Source organism: Camelus bactrianus, chromosome 1, assembly GCF_048773025.1.
Source record: "Camelus bactrianus isolate YW-2024 breed Bactrian camel chromosome 1, ASM4877302v1, whole genome shotgun sequence".
NCBI classification, from domain to species: domain Eukaryota; kingdom Metazoa; phylum Chordata; class Mammalia; order Artiodactyla; family Camelidae; genus Camelus; species Camelus bactrianus.
In genome coordinates, this window is record NC_133539.1 from 40,682,166 (window position 1) to 40,694,226 (window position 12,061).

General features: G+C 37.9%; 2 protein-coding genes across 10 annotated transcripts in view; one reads left to right on the forward strand and one right to left on the reverse strand.

Moving 5' to 3' along the window:
- Positions 1-12,061, forward strand: part of COL8A1 (collagen type VIII alpha 1 chain) — a 497,220-nt gene that overhangs the window by 327,584 nt on the left and 157,575 nt on the right. The window contains exon 1 of one of the 9 annotated variants that reach the window (XM_074361942.1): positions 10,700-10,753. The exons of 7 other annotated variants lie outside the window; for them this stretch is intronic. The gene's annotated coding sequence lies outside the window, so the exon portion shown is untranslated. Of the gene's footprint in view, positions 1-10,699; positions 10,754-12,061 lie in introns of those variants that run through there. One more of the 9 variants, XM_045503839.2, reaches the window with a different exon arrangement.
- The window catches only part of FILIP1L (filamin A interacting protein 1 like), a 268,750-nt gene that overhangs the window by 157,792 nt on the left and 98,897 nt on the right, over positions 1-12,061 (reverse strand). The gene's annotated exons all lie outside the window — the stretch shown is intronic.

Here is a 12,061-nt window from a genome sequence, read left to right on the forward strand (position 1 = left end):
ATGACTTTATACTAGTTACTGAGAAAAGTAAAATCAGAGGATGAAAGTAAAGGAGAATAGACAATCTGGTGGAGCAATTTCAGAATGTAGCACAACTTGCCGAAAGAAGTAAGAAGATGGATTTGGTCACAACAGGCTGGAAGAAGGCCAGGAGGGGAAAAAAATCCTATACTACATGATGTAAATCAGTTACCTAACAGGTTTTCTTTTATTGTTTTGTTGCTTAATCTCTTGATTTCTGTGATATGTTAATCAGAATGTAAAAGGGATGTGTGTGTTTGTGTGTATATGTGTATTGTATTCAGGTATAAAGCACAGGGTAATGTTAAACTGAGTTCTACCAAATGTTCAGGTATGGTATAACTGATCCATATTTTTGAAAGTACATCACAAATTGGCTTAAGCAGATTTTTTTTTTAAGTAAAATTGGAATGTGATTGTTTTGGAGCCAAAAGTGCATTCTTTGAGTGCAATTTTACTAGTAGCAATTCATTTATTTATTATGTAGGATGTCTTGTCAAACCAAATTAAAGGTTGTATTTTGTCTTCTCCACGAGTAATCTAGAGCCAGGAATGAAAACCACATAATATATTTTTAAGATTAAACCATTTATTACTGATAGATAATGGCAGAGCAGAAACAGAAGGCACCAGTTAGTCTGCGTTAGCTCATGAGCCCTGGATAACTTTTTTGTGAACTCTGAAGGTTTGTGAAATTCTATTACTTGCATTAACTTTCTGATAAATTTCTGATGTTGTCAGTTGTCCTCTATCACTGGTCACTGCAAGTCATTCTGCACCCTGCCAAGGGGTTTCTATTCTCAGAGGATCTTTGCCAAGAATTTCCCCCTTTGGGTGCATTTTAGAAAGAATGAGTACCTTTGCCAAATAAACTCAGCCTCCTCTCTGGCCAACCATTTTAACCACTATGGGGGAAGTATCCCAGTGTGTAGAAAGGAAAGAGTTGTATAATAGTAACAGAAAAACCTAATTTTTACTCAGAATCCTTCCTGATTGAGAAGCTAAGTTAAAATCAAGAATCCTATATACAGCTGATATTTGTTGAGAATATTCTGTGTTGCCAAATACCAGCCCAAGGTGCAGTGTACAGAATAAAAGTTGAAATAGTCCTTTAATCCTATGCACATATGAAATAATGCATTTAGATCTGGGTGCCATATCCCCTAAAGATATATTAACAAACAAATGACCACAATGATAAGGGATTTGTACAACCAAGATTCCAGAGTTAAATAAACTGAGGATTTTGCTCTTGTAAGAAAGGATTTAGTGGGAACAAGATAAATCTTGTTAAATATAAATATTTAAAGGGTTTGCCATGAGAATGGTATAGGGGTGGGAGTGCAGGGCATATGTAGTTAGAAGTAGCATGTTCGATATGTCTTTTTGTTTATAAAGCATAAACTGTCAAAATTAAAGCTCAGTAAGACTTGGGTTAATTGGAGTAGAGAGAGAATTGAGTGAAAAATCCTAATGGAGGTCATAGTTTATTTTTAAAATGTTGAGAAACATTGCTTTTGAATATTTAAAGAGTTCCAAAAATGGAATTGGTTGTCTAGTAAGATAATAAGTCTCAGGAAAGTAAGCTAGCCAGTGGTTTTAAAACTAAGTCTGAAATTTCTCTTCAACCTCCTGAGTTTCTTTTATAATCATAAGAAAAGCTTTGTTTCAGAGGCCACTTCTAAAGTCCTATTGCATAAATTCATGAAGCACATTGAAGGCTAAAGCCATGTGACCCCAAAACAAATTTGTATCACAGTGCTTTGATATTAATAGGACCTTAAGAGGTACAATTTGCATACAGACCAAAGTCAACAGCAAGAAATGTATTCACAGAAGAATTAATTGCTTTAAGATACTGAAATTTATTTCATATGTTTTTGAGTTTTATAAGAGGGTACAAGGTAGGAAATTATAGTCATTTTTATTTTAAGAAGAACCAAATATCCCAAATGTATTTAAATGATAAGACATAAAGGTTGCTTACTTCAACAGGATGCTTGATGAATGGTGCCCATGCATCAGTGTGCAGACTGATTGTGATATATCTTGGGATCAGGTGGTCTTTTGTGAAGATTGGTATGCTAAATATATTGTAAAATAAAGAGAATAAAAATATATGTGTGTTTGGTGGGTTTTGTACTTTTTAACAAAAATAAAAAGGATATCACCAGCAAAGTAATAACTCATTTTGAGAAGTGCTGGTGAAAGGTAGTCTCCCTAAAAGTTCCTAGTGAAAGAAAATAAAGAGCACAGTAACTACATGAGTTGTAGAATTTACCTGAGGTTGGTTGTTTATTATGTTTAGTTTTTTTGTTTGTTTGTTTATGAGGAGAATTGAGATGTTGCTTTGTCAAACGGAGGAATAACAGATTGCAGATGGAGAAAAGGGGAGAGAGAGAGAGAGTGCGCTTGAGGTAAAATGACGTGGTGATGGGTATGGGCCCAAGAACTCAAGCAGAGGTAGGAGGAGAATGGTTCTTCCTCTACTTAACTGTTTCTTAGCAGGGGACACTTTTGCCCTCCAGAGGACATCTGGCAATGTCTGGCAATAATTTTGGTTGTCACAACTAGGATTGGGTGGTGCTGTGGCATCTAGTGAGTAGAGGCCAGGGATGCTCCTAAGCATCCTACAATGCAGAGGACAGTCCCATACAAAGAAGAATTATCCACTCCAAAATGTCTCTAGTGCCAAGGTTGAGAAACTCTGATCTAGTTGGGAGAGCAAGAATATGCTGGAAGATTGTACAGAGAAATATTTAGGTGCAACAGATTTAAACTAAAGAAGCTTGAACCCTATGGCCTTAATCTTATTAAAACAGAAAGCCACATGTCTGACAAAACTAACAATTCTGTTATTAACATGATCCAAGAGTCAGAATTAGTATTAGTTTAGCACAGTCTTGAGACCTCAGTTATTCTCTTCATGGGTACATGTAATAAAAGTATTTTGAAATTCCATTTTAAATTGCCTGCATATGTCCAATGAGCAAGTCAGCAAAAATGCTTTTGTTAACTTAAAAATAACACTCTAGCAGTAAACATTTCATTAACTTGATCTGGCAAATAATAATGCACATAGTTTTAAAACAGAGCTGTCAATTTCTCATCCTGTTGGATTCTTAAAAGGTTTCGAGGGTAGTATTCTTCTAGGCCATTATTCTGTTTCTGAGGAATATATTTTGCTGGTCAAAATAAAGTAAAAAAAGAGCTGGTACACCAGAATGCAAAGATGAGCTGTAATTTCGTCTTTTGTCAATGCATGTTCATAATAATCAAGTAATAGTTTATACTATTGTTCTATTTCAACAACTTTTTTATTCCTATAATAAATGAAAAAAACTTAAAGCATTGTTATGAGATTGTTGATTTTAATCTAAACTATATACCTTTTTTTAAGAAAGTCTGAAATTTCAATCTTCTGAGTTTCTCTTATAAGAGAAACTTTTAAAAGCTGTTTCTATTTTTTACTTCAATTCTGACTAAATGGTACAAACAAACAAAAATAACCCTTTCTACTTGCTTTCTCTAAATGTGGAAAAGTGGAATTGTCTGGATTGGCTCTATACTTTTTACAAAACCTCCTGTTATGATAACACTTTAACTCCCACATTGACCAGTTGTTCTTAGGGTTAGTTCTTCCATTCAGTGATATGTGCCTTGGTCCTATATCTGGAAGTTGCCTTCATTCTCCTGGCTTCTATCTTGATTTCTGTTAAAACTTGTTTCAGAGTAACAAGTCATTGGAAACTTTGTGCTTCCAAATTGCTGTATGGAATTGTTAGAAATGTGATGTAACTGTGTTTATACCTTAACAGCAGGTACATCTCATGGACTACAAAGGAAAAATTAGGGGTGATTTTTTTTCAACAAATTCTTCAATCTAACAGAGTAATGTTTACATAATGATCCCCAGTTCATAGAGCATTTTCATATACATTATGTTGTTTGGATCTAGCAACAACTGTGAAGTGAATAGTGTTATTATACTCTTCTTGGAGATAAATAAACTGTTAATTTAAGCAAGGCTTATGGCTCAGAAACTCACAAAGTCCAAAATGAGCCTCTGGAAATTAACAGCCAGGTGTTCTGATTCCTGCCATATGGGCTCCAGTCCTGAGTTCTGCTCTGCTTTCTCAGGGACTCCTGACCCTGTGTCTAGGACTCTAGGTAATTAAATAGGGGGTTGGGGGAGTGGGCAGAGGAGAGAAACAGGGGGAAATCCCCTGCACAAGGAGACCATCTCTTCCTATCTAAGGAGTATAACCTATATATTCCTATTTCTTCTGGAGCCCCAGTACTGCAGCACTTCCATCTTGGCCAGTTTTTCCAGTTGACTCCAGCTCCTCAACTCCACTCCTTGGTCCAAGCTGTGACCCTGTTTTCTTAGTCCTCCTGTTCCTGCAAGCTACTCTGCCTTTATAATGAATTGTTTTTTAAATTGTGGAATTGTTACATTCGAAGCAGTTTTTTAAAAAATACTCATCAATTTAGTCTCCTTAATACATTTCCTGCAGAAAATCATCTAAGGTGCAAAGATTAAGGTAATCATGTTTTAATTTACTAATATGTTATTGATATGTTAGTATTAAAAGTTCGGCATTAATGTAATAGGAAGGAAAGTGCGAATAACAAACTTATTCAGACTGATTTTACCAAAACTCATTACTATATGTAGTCAATGTTAAGATTTCAGATACATAAAGAGACTGGAGTATTTCTTCCTTTAGTTCTAAAATATCCGGTACCTGCTTGCTAGTGAAAGAATGAATTATACCCAACAAGAGCAATAATGCCAGTGTTTTATTTCTGAATGTAATATTAAGAAAGCTGAGGCTTAAAATCCCCAAAATGATTATTTTTGCAGTTCTTTATTTGCATTTGGTGCATTTGTATGTGAAGAGAAATATATTGAACTCATATTTTCTGAGTTGCCATTATATGCCAGATACTATTTTAAGCCCTAGAAATCCAGTGACGAACAAGTCAGAAAATGCCAGCTGTAACGGCATTTCCACTGGGAGGTGGGGAAGGTGGTCAAGAGAGGATAGAAAGGCAAAGACAGAAATAGACAGTGTGTTCCCATATCAGGACTTGAACCTGCAACCACAGCTGAACCACAGAATATCAGAGGACTTACATTGATTCATTCATCTACCTGTTCACTGTCCCACCAGAATACAATGAGAGTCTGTTAACCATCATCAGAACCGGGGAGATAACAAGGGGAACAGTGAGTGTTCTGCCCTGCCAATCCCTACCACACTTCTCAGCTTAAAATGAGATCAATAAATATTTAGCGAACACCTATTATGTGCCCCTATAGGTTTTCACTACTGGTTACAGTTTGAATTACAGCAGAGCCTTTTAGAAATAGCAGTGCTAATGCACCCCCTAAAAACCAATTAAATCAGAATCTGAGGGGTGATATCCTGGCATCAGTTATTTCTCCAAAGCTTCCTAGTGTGATTATGTTTTACAGCCAGCATTGAAAACCCATTTCCAATCAAGTCCTCAAGGACAGAAAAAAAAAGGAAAACATAAGAAGAAAAATCCACCCATGTTTGTAAAAGATAGTACCTTTCTGAAATTCCATAAAGAAAGGGGGTGAAGCAAATACTTAATTTCTCTTCATGTTTTTATCCAGTACATAAATATTTGACTCCTGTGAGTAGAAGGGAGTTGGAAAAAGTATAAGACATGCCCCTCCCCTCAAGGAGCTTAAACTTTGGTTACAAATAAAAGGCAGAGGGCCTAGAGAATTGAAAATATAGCAGTGCTCAAGAATTATCTCCAAATGGCAAAAGGCACACGTAATCTGGTTTATGATTTCCTGTAAGGGCAAAGGACACTAGAGAGTTCGGAGCTTTTCTGATGCAAAACCAAGAAAATCATTCACCTCAACATTAACACTCAATAAAACAATTAATGTACTCATTAGTTTTGCAGGGGAATATTCTTGATCATTTACAAGTAAGCTACCCATGTCTTATTTAAAGACAAGATGTTCTCATTAGACATAAATGTAACATTTCAAACTCTGTTATCTTGTGCTATTCTTATTTTATCTTTTCATAAACATTTGTGGATTGTTTCAAAAATATTGTGGAAAATTTGTGAATATTTGCAGGGGTACATGTCTCTCCAAAACCTGAGAACGGTCAGTGAACGTCCCCAATGAGGTTTTTAGAAATAAATAGGAATTTATTGGGGCCTATATTTATACTTATATGCATTTTTATGTTAATTTTTTAATTAGACATTCACCAAACACAGTTTCCAAGGGAAGTAGGATTTGTGGGTGGTTCTACTTTTCTAGGAGAAAAGTGCAGCCTTTTCACAATTTTGTAGAGCTTAGACAGCTTGTATAGAGCTTTGGTCATCCTCTTATTCCTCTCATCTCCCAATGCCTTTTGATCTTATAACTTACTGAGATTTCTTTGGGCTAATTAAAGAGAGTTGAAACTCAATGTTGTTAATCTTCCCAATGATCACTTGACATCCCATTTCCAGGGAAAGAAGGGTTCCTTCTCCTGCCCAAGGTGAGTTCACTTCATTTATAATTTGTATTCTTAATTCCATAAATGCTGTCAATTCTAAGAGACTTCAAGTTTGCCCTCTCACCTATGTAGATCTTCAGGCTCCCCTTTTCTCTCCACCATCCACTCAACCTAAAATCATGCTAAGACTTTTTCATCTAAGCAAGGGTGGGGTTGAGGAGAAGGCTCCCTCATCCTCCCTCCACCTCCTCATACCCAGTCTCTCTTCCAGCTCCTTCCCTGAATCTGCCCTCTTCTTTCTCCACTGACTTGTTCCCTGTCCACCTCCTATTCATTCCTCAGCCCACACTTGGGCTCTCACCACACAGGTCACCTCCAACATCCTTGTAGTCATACCAGTGGGCACTTTCCACCCTCATTTATCTTACTTCACCTGCCAGCATTTAACACTGTAGACCACTCTGTCTGCCTTGAATTAATTCTTCTCTTGCTTTCTGTGACCCCTTTTGGTCCTGTTTTTTTCCGTACTCCTATGACTGCTTTTTCTCAAGCCCCTTTGATGGGTCATCTTCTGTCCATCTCATAAATGTCTATAGTTCCCAGGGTTTTATTCCCACCTCTCTTGCTCTTCCTTTTGTTCCCGGATAATCTTGTTCATGTTTGACTTCAGCTAGTGATATGTTGGAGCCAGTTCCTAAGAACCAGTTGTGCAAATCTCTTCTCAACTTTTTGTTCAATGACGATCATATTAATAGCTTGAAATTGGCCAAGATGGGGGTATTTATGCCACAGAAATAGGCAAATGCTACAAATCGGGTAGGGGTGGGGAGTTTTGTTTTATTTTCTGAGAGCTAGTTTTACAGCACACCACTGGCTTCAGCAATGACGTATATGCTGCCAATTTCCAAACCTGTGTCTCATACTTTTTGAGCTGCAGCCATTATTTCCAGCTGACTTCTGGCCAGCTCCTCTTGAATACCCAAATGGAACTCATTATCTTCTCCCAAACCAGCGCTCTCCTGCACTAGTCCATGCTTTGGCTAATGGCCCCACCGTTCTCCTGTCATCCTTGCAGAAAGCCAAAACCTCTCTCTCTCTAGACCACTGTATCTAATTGATAGGTATGTGTATGTCTACACCATGTTTCACAAAAATCTAAGTTAGCTCAACGATATATATAATAGGACAGGACAGATTAATTTCTCTCACAGTGGTAGTAAAGGAGGGGATCTGGGCAAAAGAGAAATAAGCACAAGAAAAATAGATGAACTCAGAAGTGAGATAGGTACACAAAACACATGCCATGATGTCCAGCCAGCTACGTCCTGCCAATTAGTTCAACATCCTGAATTGCTCTGGATTCTTCTTTGCCAGCAATGCAATATGACAGCCTCCCTATTCGCCCTCCCTGCCCCCAGATTTACTGCTTTCTCACCCTCCCATTCACTTCCCACAATGCTTCCAGAGAGGTGATTCTTAAAACACAATCTGATTCTATCATACCATCTTTACCTTCAGCTTAGAAACTTTCAGTAGTTCACTGCTTTTGGAACAAAGTCCAAAGCATACCCAGAGGAAACTTCCACCTTTGGAGAACATTTCATCCTTTAAGACTTATCTTGGATATCACTCCTCTATGAAGCCTTCCCTGGCTCCCATTGGTACTTCCACTATATGTGTATATCTATATCATAAAATATATGATTTGATCAAATATATGTACATTTGATTCCATTTGCAGTTGTTGAATGCCTCCTTTATGCCATGAATTATATTTGGTATTGAGGATACAGAGTAAGACAGTCTTTGTTTTTAAGGACCTCTAGTTGAGAAGAGACAGTTAAGCAAATTGTAAAAAGTGTGATAAACTCTACACTGTAGAAGAGAAGCAAGGTGCAGAAATAACAAGGAGGAAGAAAAGGAACATTGTCTTACAGCACATATCACAATCTATTGTGATTATTACTTTTGTTTCCCACTAGAGTGGAAGGCATGTATATATCATGCACCACAGTGGGAAGTACAAAGTAGGTGTCATTGGTAGATGTTGGATGGCTGGATGCTGGATGGATAGGTGAATGAAAGGAAATTGCAACAACTGCCCAAAATTATTTAGAAGATTATCAACAAATTCCAGTGATCCTTATTTTCCTTGTCATCTGTTACCAACTTTATTTAGAGTTGAGTGAATGGGGGTATATGGATATGAGAACATGTATATTCTTACACTATATAGGCTAAATCTTTGCCATGGGAACTTCTTTTTGTGGTTCAGCCAGTTTTGAATCTGTTAGCCTTCAGGGAGGAACTGAGAGCCTAGCCTTTTCAGTCAGCCCTCTGCTAAATACATCAAAGAAGTCTGTCACTTGATGGTTCATTTGCTTTATAGCTTGCCAGAGGCTCAGGCAAAAGGTCCCAATTAAAAGATCTGTGTGTTTCTTTGGTCTCTTGCTCAACGGTGAGGGGAGAATCCTCAGGGCTTCAACATGTCACCGAACAATGCATCCAGTTAATCTTACTAGATTAAAACAAAACAAAACAAAAAAAGCCCCACACTGCTCTAAAACTTAGTAGTTCAGTTTCACCCATAGTCTTATTCCCTCTAATCTCTGAAGGCCTCTATTCATGCTAATATAAAAGTGTCTAGACTGTAGAATATTGGTTCGCAATCCTAGCTTTAAAAAAAAAAAAAAAGGAAAGAAAAAGCAATACTGGACTCCACCTCCAGAGAGTCACTGACCTGTGGCAGGGCCCAAGCATCAGTATTTTTGAAAGTGCTCCAGTTAATGTTAATGTTTAGCCACGATTTGAAAACACTGGCCTAAAGTAAAGACCAGAGAACCTTACACTTAGCCTGGAATTCACTTCACATGACTGCCTCCGTCTTACCTTTCAGGTCTGTACCTAAACGTCAGCTTCTCAGTGGGCCTCTCCCATTCCCCTGTGGCTCAGAGCATTTACAACAATCTGAAAATAACTTGTGTATTTATGGGTTTTTTTGTTTTTTTATCTGTCCCTCCTACTAGGTTAGGAACTTCATGAGATATTTATTGGCATCTGCTGTTGAGTGAATGTGAGCTTTAGGTCTAGGAGTATGTAAACTGCTGTGAGGCTGACTCAATGAAGGGGAGAAGGAGCTGGAAGACAGAGTAAAAGCCTGTGAAAGATTGAAGGCAAGAAATGCTGTACTTAGAGTAACAGATGGGCTTCAGTAGATGATTCAAGTCAAGAAATAGTTCTAAATTGCAGTGCCAGAGATTGCCTACCCTTACCACTTCTTTACAAAAGAAAAACAAAACACTTTTATTCACTAAGTAATTCATGCTTGTTAAAAAATTCAGGCAACATTGCTAAAAGTGAAACTTCTAATCTCCCTTCTCCAGGAGTAACCATTGTTTATAGTTTCATGTTTATCATTTAAAGTATATTATAATGTCTACACAAATAATATACAGGCTGGCTAAAACAGATTTGAACATTTTCAAAAATGTATTACTTGGTAACTATGATGTATATAAACATGTAGTCAAAGCCTGGAGTTGCCTTCTGGCAAGACACCTGTAAGGGTAACTTGATTTAGTGCAACTACAATTTCATTAAAAAAAAAAACAAAAAAAAAACCCTAGTTGCTGAGTGGTACATTTTTTAAACTGTCTAATTTCTGTTGAATCACCTTGTATTTTACACACACACTTTACAAAAATGAGTTTTATTGTACCTACTATTAATGAAGGTTAGTTATTTTAGAAGTTAGTTTTCCTCCCAAAATTGAGGCTTAGATTTAAATTGTTGTTAAGTGGTGATAAGTTTGATAGTGCATTCTTAGTTTATCACAATTTAGGTATTTGAAAACATACTAGTTCAGGGGTCAGCAAACTATGCAAGCCGAATTTAACCCTTCACCTGCTTTATAAATAACAAGCTGTGCTCATTCATTTACACATTGCCTATAGCTCCTTCTGTGCTGTAATGGTAGAGGTGACTATTTGTGACAGAAACCATATAGCCCACAAGATCTAAAATATTTACTCTCTGGTTCTTTGGGGGAAAAGGAAAAAGTTGGCTGATTTCTGCACTAGTTGATCAAAAAGATTATCCTATCAGTAAACAATCAGAATAAACCACCTGAGCCCTGTGTATAAGAATGTGCTGATGGTTCTGGGGTTTTACTTTTCTAGGTAAAGAAATATGTCCGTTTGCTTTTTGCAGCAAGGAAGTCTGCCAGAGCCTTGGTAAGTGATGGATAGGGAAGGAGTGGTGAGGCATGTTCCATCTAGCTGGGTCCTGTCTCCTGTCAGGCAGGTCACATCTTCTCCCTTTATATTCTCTCCCTTCCCAAGGGGAGCAGTACTTGTTACAGATGTGGCTAGGGTTTTCAGAATACCTGTAGGTTGGATCCTTTGAATTTAAACCAGTCTGCCCTGTCTTTGCTGCCAAGCTTCATAAATCATTTGACTGAACAATTAAAGGGCTGGGCGCTTTGTTGAATGCTGCTCCAGGTGCAGTGGGGTGGCTCCCCTGCCCCAGCCACTCGGCCTGCAGGGTAGGGGACCCCACACAGTGTCAGCTGTGAGGGAGGCACTACAAGACCTTTGGTTTTCATCTCCACTGAGCTTGTCTCTTTTCTCCAATCCCAAGTTTTGTTGGAAGTTCCCTTTTTTGGAGATTCCATCAGAAATCTTCCAGTGATAGGTCTTGAAGCGTTTGCATTAGCCAGCTTGGAAAGATGTGGTGCCATGACAGGTGGAAAGCATTATGCTGGGAGAAGCTTGCCAGGAGCCAACCACTTCCTCTTTGCTGTGGATTGATCTCTAATAAGTGCCTCCTTCCTCTGGAGCTGGTGGTGTGTAAACTCACAAGCTGATAACTCTTGGGTAAGTTGTGTACACGCTGGCTCTGCATTTGGTTTAGAGTTAGGGTTGCAATGTCACTCTTAAGTTATAAATTATTCGGTGGTTAGAGTGCCCTTTTTGTATTCCTTTTCCTTTTTTCATCCCTTGTGGTTCCCTGATGTTCAAACCATTGCCCCTACAGAAAATACGTGTTAATACATTGTATCCCCTGATGAGCATTTGCTTTTAAGCTTCTATGATTTAGACTAGAATATCCCTATAACCTCAGGTATGAACATTCACATTTTCTAAAACCATCGGTTGCTACCTGCCACTTTCTCCTTGCTTTAACAAGATTTGTATACAGCTCCACACTCTCTCAGTGATTCAGAGTTTGACTGGAGGTAGCCAAGTATCTGAATGACCTATATAGCTGAGGATAAAGCTGACTTATACAGCTAAGTGTTTATCTGCCCATTGTATGGGTGTGATTGCCCTGAATTTTTAATGATGAAATTATGGAACTGGGAGGAACCTTGAAGATCATCTAAATGTACAGACATGGAAAGGGCCTATAGACCTGGAGTGACATGTCCAAAATGTTGAAGCCTAGTCCTTTAGGCCTTCAGACCTGATGATTTACTCTGTAGTTATGCATCCCACCCATAAGACTTCACCCCTAAAGCATGATTTAAACAAAAGGAAATA